The sequence below is a fragment of the Macrotis lagotis genome, chromosome X, assembly GCF_037893015.1.
Source record: "Macrotis lagotis isolate mMagLag1 chromosome X, bilby.v1.9.chrom.fasta, whole genome shotgun sequence".
Classification (NCBI taxonomy): Eukaryota; Metazoa; Chordata; class Mammalia; order Peramelemorphia; family Peramelidae; genus Macrotis; species Macrotis lagotis.
In genome coordinates this window covers 663,483,383-663,495,929 of record NC_133666.1, presented here as the reverse complement: position 1 = coordinate 663,495,929, position 12,547 = coordinate 663,483,383, and the positions used below count along the sequence as shown (strand labels likewise).

The 12,547-nt window shown below is 37.6% G+C and overlaps 1 protein-coding gene across 1 annotated transcript in view; it reads left to right on the top strand.

The window, feature by feature from the left end:
* TMEM132C (transmembrane protein 132C) overlaps window positions 1–12,547 on the top strand; it is a 540,167-nt gene that overhangs the window by 196,135 nt on the left and 331,485 nt on the right. The window lies entirely within an intron of this gene.

Below are 12,547 nucleotides of genomic sequence, written 5' to 3'. Positions count from 1 at the left end.
GCATCTGACAACAATTGTAGACTTTTCTTGAAGAGAAAGAGGGAAAATATCCCCAGTGGGGCTCTCAAAGACATATAAGTACCTGCTCTCTTCACTGAGAGTTTTACTGTTAGGAAATAGCAACCCAGCAATATGCAATTTCAAGAAAGGATACAGGGGTTTGTTCAGAAATTCCATTGAAACCAAATAATCCATTTATCAAGGTGCCTTTTGTTTCAGGGAGAAAGAAACAATGAACCACATTTAGCAAAGAAAGACAATCTATATCTTGAGAAAGTTAATAAATATCAAATGGGGGTGTGTAGGGGGAGGGAATCCAAAATACCCACTGCCAGCTTGTGTTACAAATGAGTAGCTATGACTTGAAAGAAAAGTACAATCTGGGTTTCACTGTAGGAATCATGGATGAGTCAAGTTTCTGTGTTAACAGGTGTCTGATATCATAGGCATGAATTTGAGATAACTGACCCTGGAGACTCAATGGAGAGAGAACTCTCAAAATGATGAATAAAGTCCTCCCCTTGTGATTTTTGGTTTCTCACCAAAACTTTCTCCTCGTCTTGTCAAAATCTTCTGCATCATGGTCCTAGCCAAAGACTATGGCTCTTTTCTGAGGACCAGTCTTGCTAAGCACTAAAAGAATCATTCACAATTTACTGGCTAGCCAGTGGGTGAAAAATTCTTGGTCAACAAACCTGAATATAAAAAATCCCCTAGATATGTGCAGGACTTTCTGCACTAGTACTAATGGTAGATCAATGGACAGAAAAATAGGATCACAGTTTTGAGCTTATGAGTGAACATTAGATTTTTGAAAATATGGTACAAGAGTAGGAAATGGCAGAAGCCAGAGACTTGCATACAAGACCAAAACCTCATGTATGTACATTGTGCATTAATATTTTCTTTAAGGAAAGAAATGGAAATATCTGGATATCAATCTGTCAACAAGAATTCATTGGTACATACTAGATGCGTAATAAAAGTTTATTGATTGATGCATCTATTATGCACTTACTATTATCCAGGCACTGTGCTAAGGGCTATGGATTCAAAGAAAACACACACACACACACACACGCACACACGCACACACACACATACACACACACAGTCCTTGGTCATAAGGTGCTTATCTTCCTTTGGGAGACATAGTATATACCTAAATGAGAAAATTTAACATACATATAGAATAAATGGAAGTAAACATTAGAGAGAAAATTGTAAGAATAGAGTAATATCTCCTCAAAAAATCTTATAACTTGGTTGTAGTTTAAAAGACAGTAAACAAAATGTTTCTGAATTGCATCCCCAGTACCTAGCTCATAATAAATGAATCACATTTGTTGACTGACAAATCCCTACATAAACTGCCTTTATGCATAGTCAGAATATCAAATTGATAGAACATGACTTCTAATTAAAAACCAGACTGGTTCTCTCTCGACAACGAAGGTGAGCCCAATCAGTTCTTTACTCACCAGATAAAACACCATCCAAATTCAATCTCACTTCCTCTTCTTATATAGGAAACTAGCTCCTACAAAACTTGACTATCCCCTTCTTTTCTCTCTTAAATCAGAGCAGTTTATAGTTCCCTCTATTGAAATGAGTACTCTGGAGAGGCTTCAGCTCTCATTTTATCTTGGTGACATTCAAGGTCAGTGGATAATACTGAAACTCTCATCCAGCTCTCTCCCTAAGTTCCAGTCTTTCTTGAACAGCTGAGGAATCTTGTAGGTAAAGCCTTCTGTCAGTAGGTCAGGTTAACTTCAACAGAGCTGCTTTTCTCCCCCCCCCCCCAGTTAAATTATTACTCTCAGTTCATTTTTTTTTTAGTTTGCTTTTGTTTTTGCAAGGCAATGGGGTTAAGTGACTTGCCCAAGGTCACATATTAAATGTCTTAGGCCAAATTTGAACCAGGTCCTCCTCACTCCATGTCTGGGGCTCTATCTACTGCACCACCTAGCTGCCCTCTCCAGATCATTCTTGACCACTCAGATAAGGCTTCTTTAATGTCTTCATTAACATTTTCAACTGCTGAAATCAGAGCTCTGAGTAATCAGTGAATTTGCTTCCACTTATGAAGCAAAAATTCACCAGATCTCCCCTCTAAAATCAACAGTCCTTATTTAATCAGCTCTCCTTTTCCAAATAGTGGTATGATTTTTAATTTTTTGAATTTTACCCTATTTTGACTTAATATTAAATGAATTTAGGAACTTTAGTACCCTATTTGTCAGTTCCTAAGAAGTGTTCTTCCAATATGCCATTGAAAACTATGGGGTTTTTTTTAATACTCACATTTAATCAATGTTTAAATAAACTTATTTTTCTTCCCCTATAAAGCCACTTCATGGTTCACTTCATTCCTCACAAGGTGATTTAAGCTTTTATATTCAAGACACCATTCATTTTCAGCCCCAAGTGATAATAGCCCAATTGAAATCTGTGTTTCTTTATATATATATGACATTTAAGCAATATTTATTAAAGCAAAGTTCTTGGTCTACACTTTTTAGTCACCAAACTGTTCATCTATAAGAAAAGCCATAGCTTATATACTCTCATTTTTTTGTATAAAAAAATTTCTCTCTCCATTTTAGCACTGAAATGCTTATATGAATGGTCAATGTCTTGAAAAATGAAAATGACAGCACATTATTAATGAGATCAGAAACCTTTTACACATTTAATTAACTCTAAAAGGTGCCTAGAGGGTTGGACTTAGAACTGGAATAGACCTGAATGTTTCTTTCACATCTGGACCTTCCACTTGTGTTACTGTAGTCATATCACTTAACTTAGCTGAGTTTGAGTTTCAGTCCTTAACAACAGAAGCTGTCTTTGTTGTAGTTTTGTGTGACGCATAAGAAATGCTAAAAACATGCTCTTCATTTTTTTTGCATAAATCATTCATTCATTCAGGACAAAGGAAGGGGACTCAGTGGATAAAGGGCTGAACCTAAAGTCATGAAGATCTGAGTTCAAATTCAGCCTCAGATACTAACTATGTGACCCTGAGCAAGTTGTTTAATCTCCATATGCCTCAGTTCCCTAATATTTAATATGGAGATAAGAACACCTACATCCCAGAGTAGTTGTGAGACTCAAATAAGATAATATTTATAAAATGCTTAGCATAGTGATCATCATGCGGTAAGAGCTTCATTTATTAAATGCTTAAGCATTAATGAATGCATATGGAAAGTTGCCTGAATGCCATCTTTTATCTCTCTTATGTTATTTCAGGATTCATATTTGACACTTTTCAAATTCAACATCCTAGTTCATTTCTACTTTTACTTCTGTCCTGGCAAGACTCTCTCCCATCTTCTTGCTGAGAGGAAGAGGGGGGAAGGGTCATTTTCTGCCAGTTTTATTCCATTTGGATTATATGACTTTCATGTTTCCAATCCACAATCTCAGAATCTCAAAAACTCAATTTCCGTGGAAGACGTGGACAGCTGATGCAATAAATAACACCCCAAACACTGATGGGTAAATGGCAATAAAGAAAGACAAAGCCTTGATAAGAGAGGGGAAGAATAGATGTGATAAATGAATCTGTTGTTGGTTTGCTACCCAGATGTCCACAGGGCTGCATTAAACTGCAGCAAGTCTTAATGAACTGGATGCTGAATTTGGCTTGAGGTCACTGGCAAGGAAGCAGCTTACCCCAGAGATGATATGCTTCACTTCATTCAGGGATCTCCTCTCTAACCCCAGATCTCCTAAGGGATATGGATGAGCTCACTCCCTTAAGTTGGTGGGAGAATTGATAGCTAAGATACAGTGGAAAACAATTCTGGATTTGTACTCAGGGGAATAACTACATTTGAATCCCAAGTGGATCATCTAATGATTTTAAAATCAAAGGTATTTGGTCTGAATCTTTAACACAATCTTTGTGACTTTGAGCCTCTCTTGGTCTCGGTTTCCTTTTCTGCAAAATGAGGACATTGGAATAAATGACTATAGGAATCCCTTCCAGAGTACATCCTTTGGTTCTATGATTCTGTGTCATTGAGTCTCAGATAAAAAAAAAAGAAGTCTTTACTCATCCCTCTTCATGGGAGTGCAATCCCACTGTGTACTATTTCCTATTTGTTTTGTTGTTTTTTTCTTTCATTTTTTGAAGAAGGCCACAACATCAAGGAGATGATGCCATTACAAGCACATATCTGAGAGAAGGGAAGCTCTGCTAGGTCTTTGACTTCACCTTCTCCTCCAGAGCCATCTGGGTCCAGTGGCCAGATATGACTTAGAATGACTGGAGGTGGCCCTGGATATGGGGTAATCAGGGTTAAGTGACTCACCCAAAGTCATACAGCTAGTAAGAGTCAAGTATCTGAGACCAAATTCCAACTCTCATCCTCCTGAATCCAAGATCAGTGCTCTATCTGTTGTACCACCAACTGTCCTCCTATATATTCTTTTGTTAACTTAATGGCACATTCTTGTTTGTTTGTTGTTTCCCCCATTAGATTGGCAGTTCTTCCAAGGCATTGTCTTTTGCCTTTGTCTCCCCAGTTCCTAGTCATTGCTTAAAAATGATAAATTGATGAATTCCCTTGACTTTCCTTCTTGGAGTCTGTTTCCTTGACTTTAAAATTATGAGGGTTGCACTGAATGATCTCTGAGGATTCTTCCCCAAAACCTAAAACTCACAATCTCTAAATCTCACAATCCATGACTGTGCAGTCTAAACATGTAGGCCTCTCTAAAGTCTGATCTGAGCTTGATTATCAATCACTCAGCTAGACCTTATAAGCCTGCCTCCCTTCTTCTAACCTCTTTCTTCCATCATTCTAATTTCTCTTCCCATTTTTTTTCCTCTACCTCTCTTACTATATTTTCAAAATCCTTCTTAAGCTCTTCTATGGCCTGAGACCAATACATATTTTTCTTGGAGGCTTTGGATGTAGGAGCTTTGACTTTGTAATCTTCCAAGTGTATATTTTCATCTTTCTTGTCACCATAGTACCTTTCTAGGGTCAGAGTTTTTTTTTCTTTTTTGCTCTTTTCCCCAGACTATTATTTGACTTTAAACTCTGTTAACGTAGGGTTCTGTTTCCAGGGTGGAAGGCACACTGTCCCAAACTTAAGGAGCTTTTGTAACTGTTTTCAGAGATACTTCTAGGGACCTGCAAGTTTTCAGTACTTCCAAGGTGGTATGAGCTGTAAGAGCTATTTATTGTTCTCATCTGTGCTCTGGTGTTTGAGTGACCACAAGGACTCTTTTCTTCCTGGAACTGTGAGCTCTGTAGCTAGTGCTACTCCTCACCCTGGAACTGCCTCCCAGGATCCAATTATGGGCAAAGCCATCCAGTCCTGACTTAATAATAGCAAAAAGGCCCCCAGTAATTTCCTTTTTTGACAATAGTTTTGCCCACTTGCAGTCTGTGGACTGAGAGATCTGGAAGTAGCTGATGGCCCTGATGATTCAGTGGCTCCCAGGATCTGCTCCTGGTTGGCTAGGGTTGCACTGGGGCTGGGGCTGCATCGGCGATGGGGCTGTATTGGGGCTGGGGCTGCACTGGGGCTGGGGCTACACTGGCATCACCTGAGCTAGACTCTGTTCCTATCTCACCTAGGTGTGACATATCTTTTCTGGCAGCCTTTTAAGTTGTCTTGGGCTGGAAAATTGTTTCACTCCACCATTTATGGGTTCTGCTGCTCTAAAATATGTTTAGTCATTATTTAAAGTTATTGTGTGGGGGTCGGGGGAGAGTTCAAGTGAGTCCCTGCCTTCATTCTTCCCTCTTGATTCTGCCGCTCCCTTTCTTCCCTTTTTCTCCTCCAACAAATGCTAAGTATTACCTTGAGGTTAATCTTGCCAAAGTGCCTTATTTTATAGGTATCACTGGACTGTTAAGAAACCTTAAGTGTCTACATATTATCAGCAGCATAAATTTCATCCTCCCCTCAAGTTGATCTTACAGGTCTCATCTCCTATCCCTCTTTTAAACAACCATTCTAGTCACTTTGATGCCCACTGTTCAACCTTATTATTATAGCCCAGACATCTTTGTAAACATTGCTACCCCCCCCACCCAGAATGACTTCCCCCATACCCACTGTCCAGTGGTGGGATTTAAATAAATTAAGACTTGGTTCCTTGTCCTGATGACCATTTTAAGTATATAAAAAGATATACTGAAAGGTAGTTTAATATTTCATGCCTTTCATTCTCAATAAGAACAGTAAAAGGGGCACACAAAATTAGATTTTGTATGTTATATTACTCACAAGAAGCAAACATATCCTTATGGAGTGAAAGCAGCCATGTGACCACAGCTGCCAATGTTAGAACATATGCAGAACCAAACTCATTCTACCTATTCTAACCGTTATTTTTCTTTGAAATGGTTGACAAGATAATCCTTTAAATATATATATATTTCTATTGGTTCCTTATATCCCAGTTTCCTATTGGTTTTACAGTTCAGGGAACACCAGCACACTCATGTTATCTCAGGGGAATTTGGGGTATGTCACAAAGTGGAAACAAATGACATCCCCTGCTTGTTTAGCACTTTTTCTCTTTATGTTATATGTTTGTTTACTGAAGTAACAAAAATGAGGGAATTAAAATCTAGTATTTCTTCAAAGGTGTAATGAGTTTTAAGAAATGAATACATAAATATTATAAGCATAGTTCCACCTTTTTTTTTCATCTCTGGACAGAATGAACTTAACTAAAGGTGCTTGGAAATATAGTTTGCCCAGATGATCGTTACAAAAGAGTAAGGAATGGAAATTTGTGATGTCCACATTGGGCAACTGCCCAGGCACCCACCTTAGGGAGGGCCCTGATGACAAATGCCATTTTCACAACCAGTTCACTGAACTCACCATAAAATTAGGTATTGATTCTGTTGAACTGGTGTGAACTGACTGAATCCCACTACTACCGCTATCTCCTGACCCTATAGTTCAACTACCTTATAAAGCTTCCTTTGTATTTTCTTGCCTTACTTAGGTCATAGGCCTATAGATCTGGAGATAGATGGGACCTTGAAGGCCATCTGATCCAAGTTTTTCATTTTACTTAGATGGAAACTGAACATCAGAGACCTTATGTGACTTCCCCAATAAGAGCAGCTAGTATTTATGGAGCACTCTGAGGTTTGTGAAGTCCTTTACAAATATTATCTGTCCATTGCAGCTCAGAAGTCCTAAGGTCAAGTGAATTCACCAGCTTCTTCTTTTGTTGGAAATCATAGATGTGTCTTCCTTCCTCCCTCCTTCTCTCCTCCTCCTCATTCTCCTTCCTTTTCTCCTTTCTCTTTCCTCTTCATTTTCTTCTTTCTCTTCCTTTCTCTTTTCCCCCCCTCCCTTCCTGCCTTCATGTCTTCCTGATTTTCTTCTCTCTCTCTCTCTCTCTCTCTCTCTCTCTCTCTCTCTCTCTCCCACTCCCACTATAGGTTGGCATCTTCTATGCATCTCACAGTTGTTGAGATGAGTTAGAGACATAGAGCCCTGAATGTATCAGAGGCAAATTTGAACCCATGTCTTCCTGAAACCAAAACCCAAGCTCGCTTCCCTCTCCATGGTGCTTATTCTAATGTACATTGTAAGTTAAATTGAACTGATAGGATATAAGAAATCTTGCCTGCTCATCGCCAGGAGTCATTTACTACACTGACTGATATTGATTATTTATGGTGTGAGGACAATTAAGTTTTTACAAGGCAATTAGACTCCTGGCAAGCATTTGCACTGCCAGAAGGAAATGGAGTTTACTGGAAATAGCCACCATTGTTAAAGGTGGTTGCTTTGTGTTGCTGTTGGTTTTTTCTCATACTTATTAATTACCTCTTACATCTGGATTGTACCTTAAGGTTTAAAAATGTTTTTTTTTTTCCTTGCTAACATCTGTGAAGCAGGAGTGTGACTGTCAATACCCCCATCTTTACAAATGAGGAAAAGAAGACACAGAGAAGTAGAGTGATTTGCCCAGAACCACATGGATACAGATCTGCAATGACTAAGGAAATTTCTTTACCCAAGAATTTACTTCATCAAAGAACTTAAAATTCCTAATTCTCTTTGCCCTCCCTGCAAAAAAAAAAAAGCATGACTCTTAGGAATGAATGGATTTTATCCTATTTACACAGATAAATAAATGAATAAATACAAAATGTATACAAATTATTTTATTTAATGTACAGTTTATATATATATGTTTATATAATTTATATTAATAAATACAAATTTGTATATATAATTTATAAAATTAGTTTATATAATTTATATGTCCATTTTGAATATAGTGTATACCTTCAAATATATGTATATTTATATATGTAATGGATTTGTTATAATACACATTTATATCATTCCCTTCATAGAGTGTAAGCACTTTGAGGACAGGAGTTCTTTCATTCATGCCATTTTATCCATGCCTAGCAAATGTTTAAAGCAAAAAAAAGGGTATCATCAAAATAAACATTATGTGGGCAGTTGGAATTTGAGCTTAGCTGTGAAAGGGGCTAGGAAAACATGACAAGAAGTGCTTATGACAGTCAAAAGAAGCAATGAGTGACATTACAAAAACCTTGATCCTCCATAAGCTACACTTACTAAAAAAGTTTGAAATCTCCTTGGACCAAAGAGCCTTAGGATTAAGCACTCCCCAGACTTTATGTTTTGAAGCATTCCTTTTGAGAGACAGAGCAGATTGGGAGAGAGAATATAGGGGGGGAAACCCAAACATGTTACATGTATCAATTTTCTGATGGTCTTTTAAGGGAAGCAATGAGTGAAGCAATGAAGGAATGAGTGAATGAATCAGGGATTCTTCATCCTTTCTATGTTCTAGTCCACTTTAGCATTCTGGTATAGCTTGTGGATCCTGTCTCAGAATCATGTTATAAATACATAAAATAAAAATCCTAATATTACAAAATGAGAGAATTATATTGAAAGTATTGGTTTATCAGTTTATTACAGTTATACATGTTTTTAAAAATTGATAGGTGCCAAGTTATAATAATAATGTTTGTCCTTCATTTTTGAAGAAGACCATGGCATAAGGGAGGTGATGCCATGGCAAGCACAAGTATTGGATTTGAGTGAGGGGGGACTGTACTATGTCACCAGCCTTGCTTTCTCCTTCAGAGTCAGGATGACTGAGATGACTCTGAATGCATGGCAATCAGGGTCAAGTGATTTGCCCCAGGTCACCAAGCTAGTAAAAGTTAAATGTCTGAGGTTGGATTCCAGCTCCCATCCTTCCAATTCCAAGGCTAGTGTTTTATCCACCACATCACTCAGCTGCCCAGGTGCCAGGTTATCAATACCTGGAAAGAATGAATGATACAAAGTTCTCACCATTGCTAAAAAGCATTACACCAACATTTAAGAAGTAAGGACTTTTTACAGGGGAGGTTAATAGGCAGTAAGTGTTTAACATTGTCTGGCAAGTTTAATCTTGGAAAAGTCGCTTGGACTTGAGTTTTACTACGGCCCTGAAAATAAATGGTCAAAATGAAGGTGCTAACCCAACCTTAACTAGAGAGGTACAGACACAGTCTCATAATTAGTGACCCCAGAACAAGCTTTCTGGATTGTGGATGAGGAAGAATGTTCTTCCTTTGAAAAAGCAATCTTTAGCACAGAGGCTCTTTGGCTGTGGCTCAGCAGCTAACTTTGATCTCCAAGCCAGTCTCCCCGCAGTGAAAATGATTAGCAGAGTTTCCATAGTTGGAACTGAATGAAGCTTAACCAATATGCTGAATAGTTTGTACATGCTGAGATTAAAGGGAGGGGCAGGAGGGAAGTGTGTAAGAAGGGAAAAGAGGGGAGCAAAGAAAAGAGCTACCCAGGCTCTCTCCCAGCCTGGGAATGAAGGTTTGGTGCGTGTTTTCTGGAGCCTTTCTGAACAGAAAAGTCCAAGAGATGGTCTCTTGGGTGAACTTTATCTAAGTGGGTCACCTTAACTTATGAGCATCCCAGACAGAATAGAGGTCTTCCCAGGAGTCACTCAAGGGCATATAAAGGCAACTGTGTGACCCTGTGCAAGTCACCTAAACTACTTCTTCCTCATCTGTAAAACAGGATGATAAGTATTTCCTTATCTATAAAGGGGGATGGCTGTCCCTATCTATAAAACAGGAACAATAATCAGTCCCTTTGTTATAAGAGGGGGACAATAAATAGTTCCTTATCTATAAAATGAGGATAACAGTTGTTCCATATCTGTAACATGGGGACAATAATAGTTGCTTATCTATAAAATGAGGATAGCAGTTGTTCCTTGTTTGTAAATCAGGCAAAATAACAGTTGCTTATCTATAAAATGAGGAGAATCATTGTTCCTTATTTGTAAACCAGGGACCATAAGTACTTCCTTAGTTAAAAAAAGGATCCTTGTCCCTTATCTGTAAAAGGGAAACAATCATTAGTTCCTTATCTATACAATGAGAATAATAGTCATTTTTTTTCTAATTTGTAAAATAGGGACAATAAATAGATCCTTATCTATAAAAGGAGATAGCTGTTCCTTATCTGTAAAATGGGTCAGTAAGTCTTATCTACAAAATGAGGAAAACTGATGTTCCATATCTGTAAAATGGGGACAATAAGAGTTGCATATCTATAAAATGAGGACAATAGTGTTCCTTATTTGTAAAAGGAGGACGATAAGTAGTGCCTTATCTATAAAAGGGGGACAGTAATCCCTTATCTGTAAAATGGGGAATATTAGTTCCTTAGCTATAAAATAAGGCTAATAAGTTATTTCTTATATGTAAAATGGGGACAATGAGTGGTTACTTATCTATAAAATGGGAATGATAGCAGCACCTACCTCACACAATTGCTGTAAGGACTCATTGAGTTAACATGGAAAGTGCTTTGCAAAAAATAGAAGTATTACACAAACCTTTGCTATTATTAGAAAGTAATCAAATCTTTTCCTGTGTTCACTGGTTTTTGAGAGTTTAGGGACTTTAGGAGATTGTCTAATGCAACCGTCTGGAGAAGTTACTTAACTAAAGTCACTTGGTTAGCAAACCAAGGTTCAAACTGAGCTTCTCTATTTTTAAATCTAATGAGTAGGGCATTTTGTTTATTTGTTTGTTTTCTTTGTCTGCTTTGTTTGTTTTTTGGTTTGGTTCTTCAGCTACACTAATCCTCCTTCCCCTTTTATGCTTCCCTGTTTGGTATGTCTATATTTCCACATTCCACATTTTGTTAAGATGTAGTAACCAATCCTTGTTAACTGACTAGGATGGTTGCCATCCCTTTTGTTTGGCTTTAAATGTAGTGAAAAATCTGCATTTCAAATTAGGACCAAAGTCTTAGATACTCATAAGTACATCCCACTGTTGATTATAATGAAATTTTTGGACTGGATGGTCTCTAAGGACCTTTCTAATTCTTTGAGACTCAGGGTTTGTGTGGGATTGAAGCCAATTCTTTTACTATGATATCCTATGTCTCTATGGAATGTTCATCTTTAGTGGACTGGATTGACCAGGACTTTGAAATCTGTTCAAAATGAGGTTCTGAGACAATCTCTCTCCAGCTTTAAATGAAGAGAGTTATTTGAGAGTGAAAACAACAGATGTGTCAGATTACAATCTAATAAGAACTGAATAAATGCCTCTTCCCTAGATGAAGTAGAGGATATAAATTCTTTGGAAGAATAGTTGCAAAATGATAATAATATAATAGCTATTATTTATATAGTACTTTAAGATTTATAATGTACTTTGTATATATTATCATAATCCCTATTTTATAGACAAAGAAATTTAAGCCAGACTAGAGAAATTAAGTGATTTGCCCAAGGTCACACAGCTAATAAATGCCTAAAGGTAGGATTTGAATTCAACTCTTCCTCGCTCCATGTCCAAGTCCAGTATTCTACACAGTGCACAATACATTATATTACTGTGAGCATCCATTACTGGAAATCTCAGGGCTTTATAAAAGAGTAAGATAGACTGGTCAGTGCTAAAAGTGATCACCCTTTTGATTTTCTATGTTTAAAGGAAAATCATTCGGCTTAACTGGATATATGCAACAGAATATGATGAGTGAACATGATTTATTAGCAAAATATCGGTCATACAATGGGACAGCAACTGAAGTCTCCCATTCAAAGATTAAATGAATAGTAAGGGATGTCCTAGAGAATCACAGACAAGATGGTCATTAGACAATGACAACATGAGAAAGCAGTCCACAATAGCCCCATAAGGTATCATGATATGACTACTTCAAGGTTAGCAGATCCAAAAAGATGAAAGGGATATCATGAGGCATGACTAGGGCAGAGATGCCAGGCCCTGGATTGCTAGAAAGATTTGATAGAGAGCTTAGATGGTGTAGTGAATAGATTGATGGATGGGAAGTCAAGAAGATCTGAGTTCCAGTTCACAAAATGATATTAGCTGCATCAGCTTGGACAAGTGACTTAGTTTGAGACTCAGTTTCTTCAACTATAAAAAGAAGGAATTGGGTCAGATGGTCTCTTATGTTCCTGCCAACTTTAAACTCTATTAGTCCGTGACATTTCAGAAGACTCAATAAG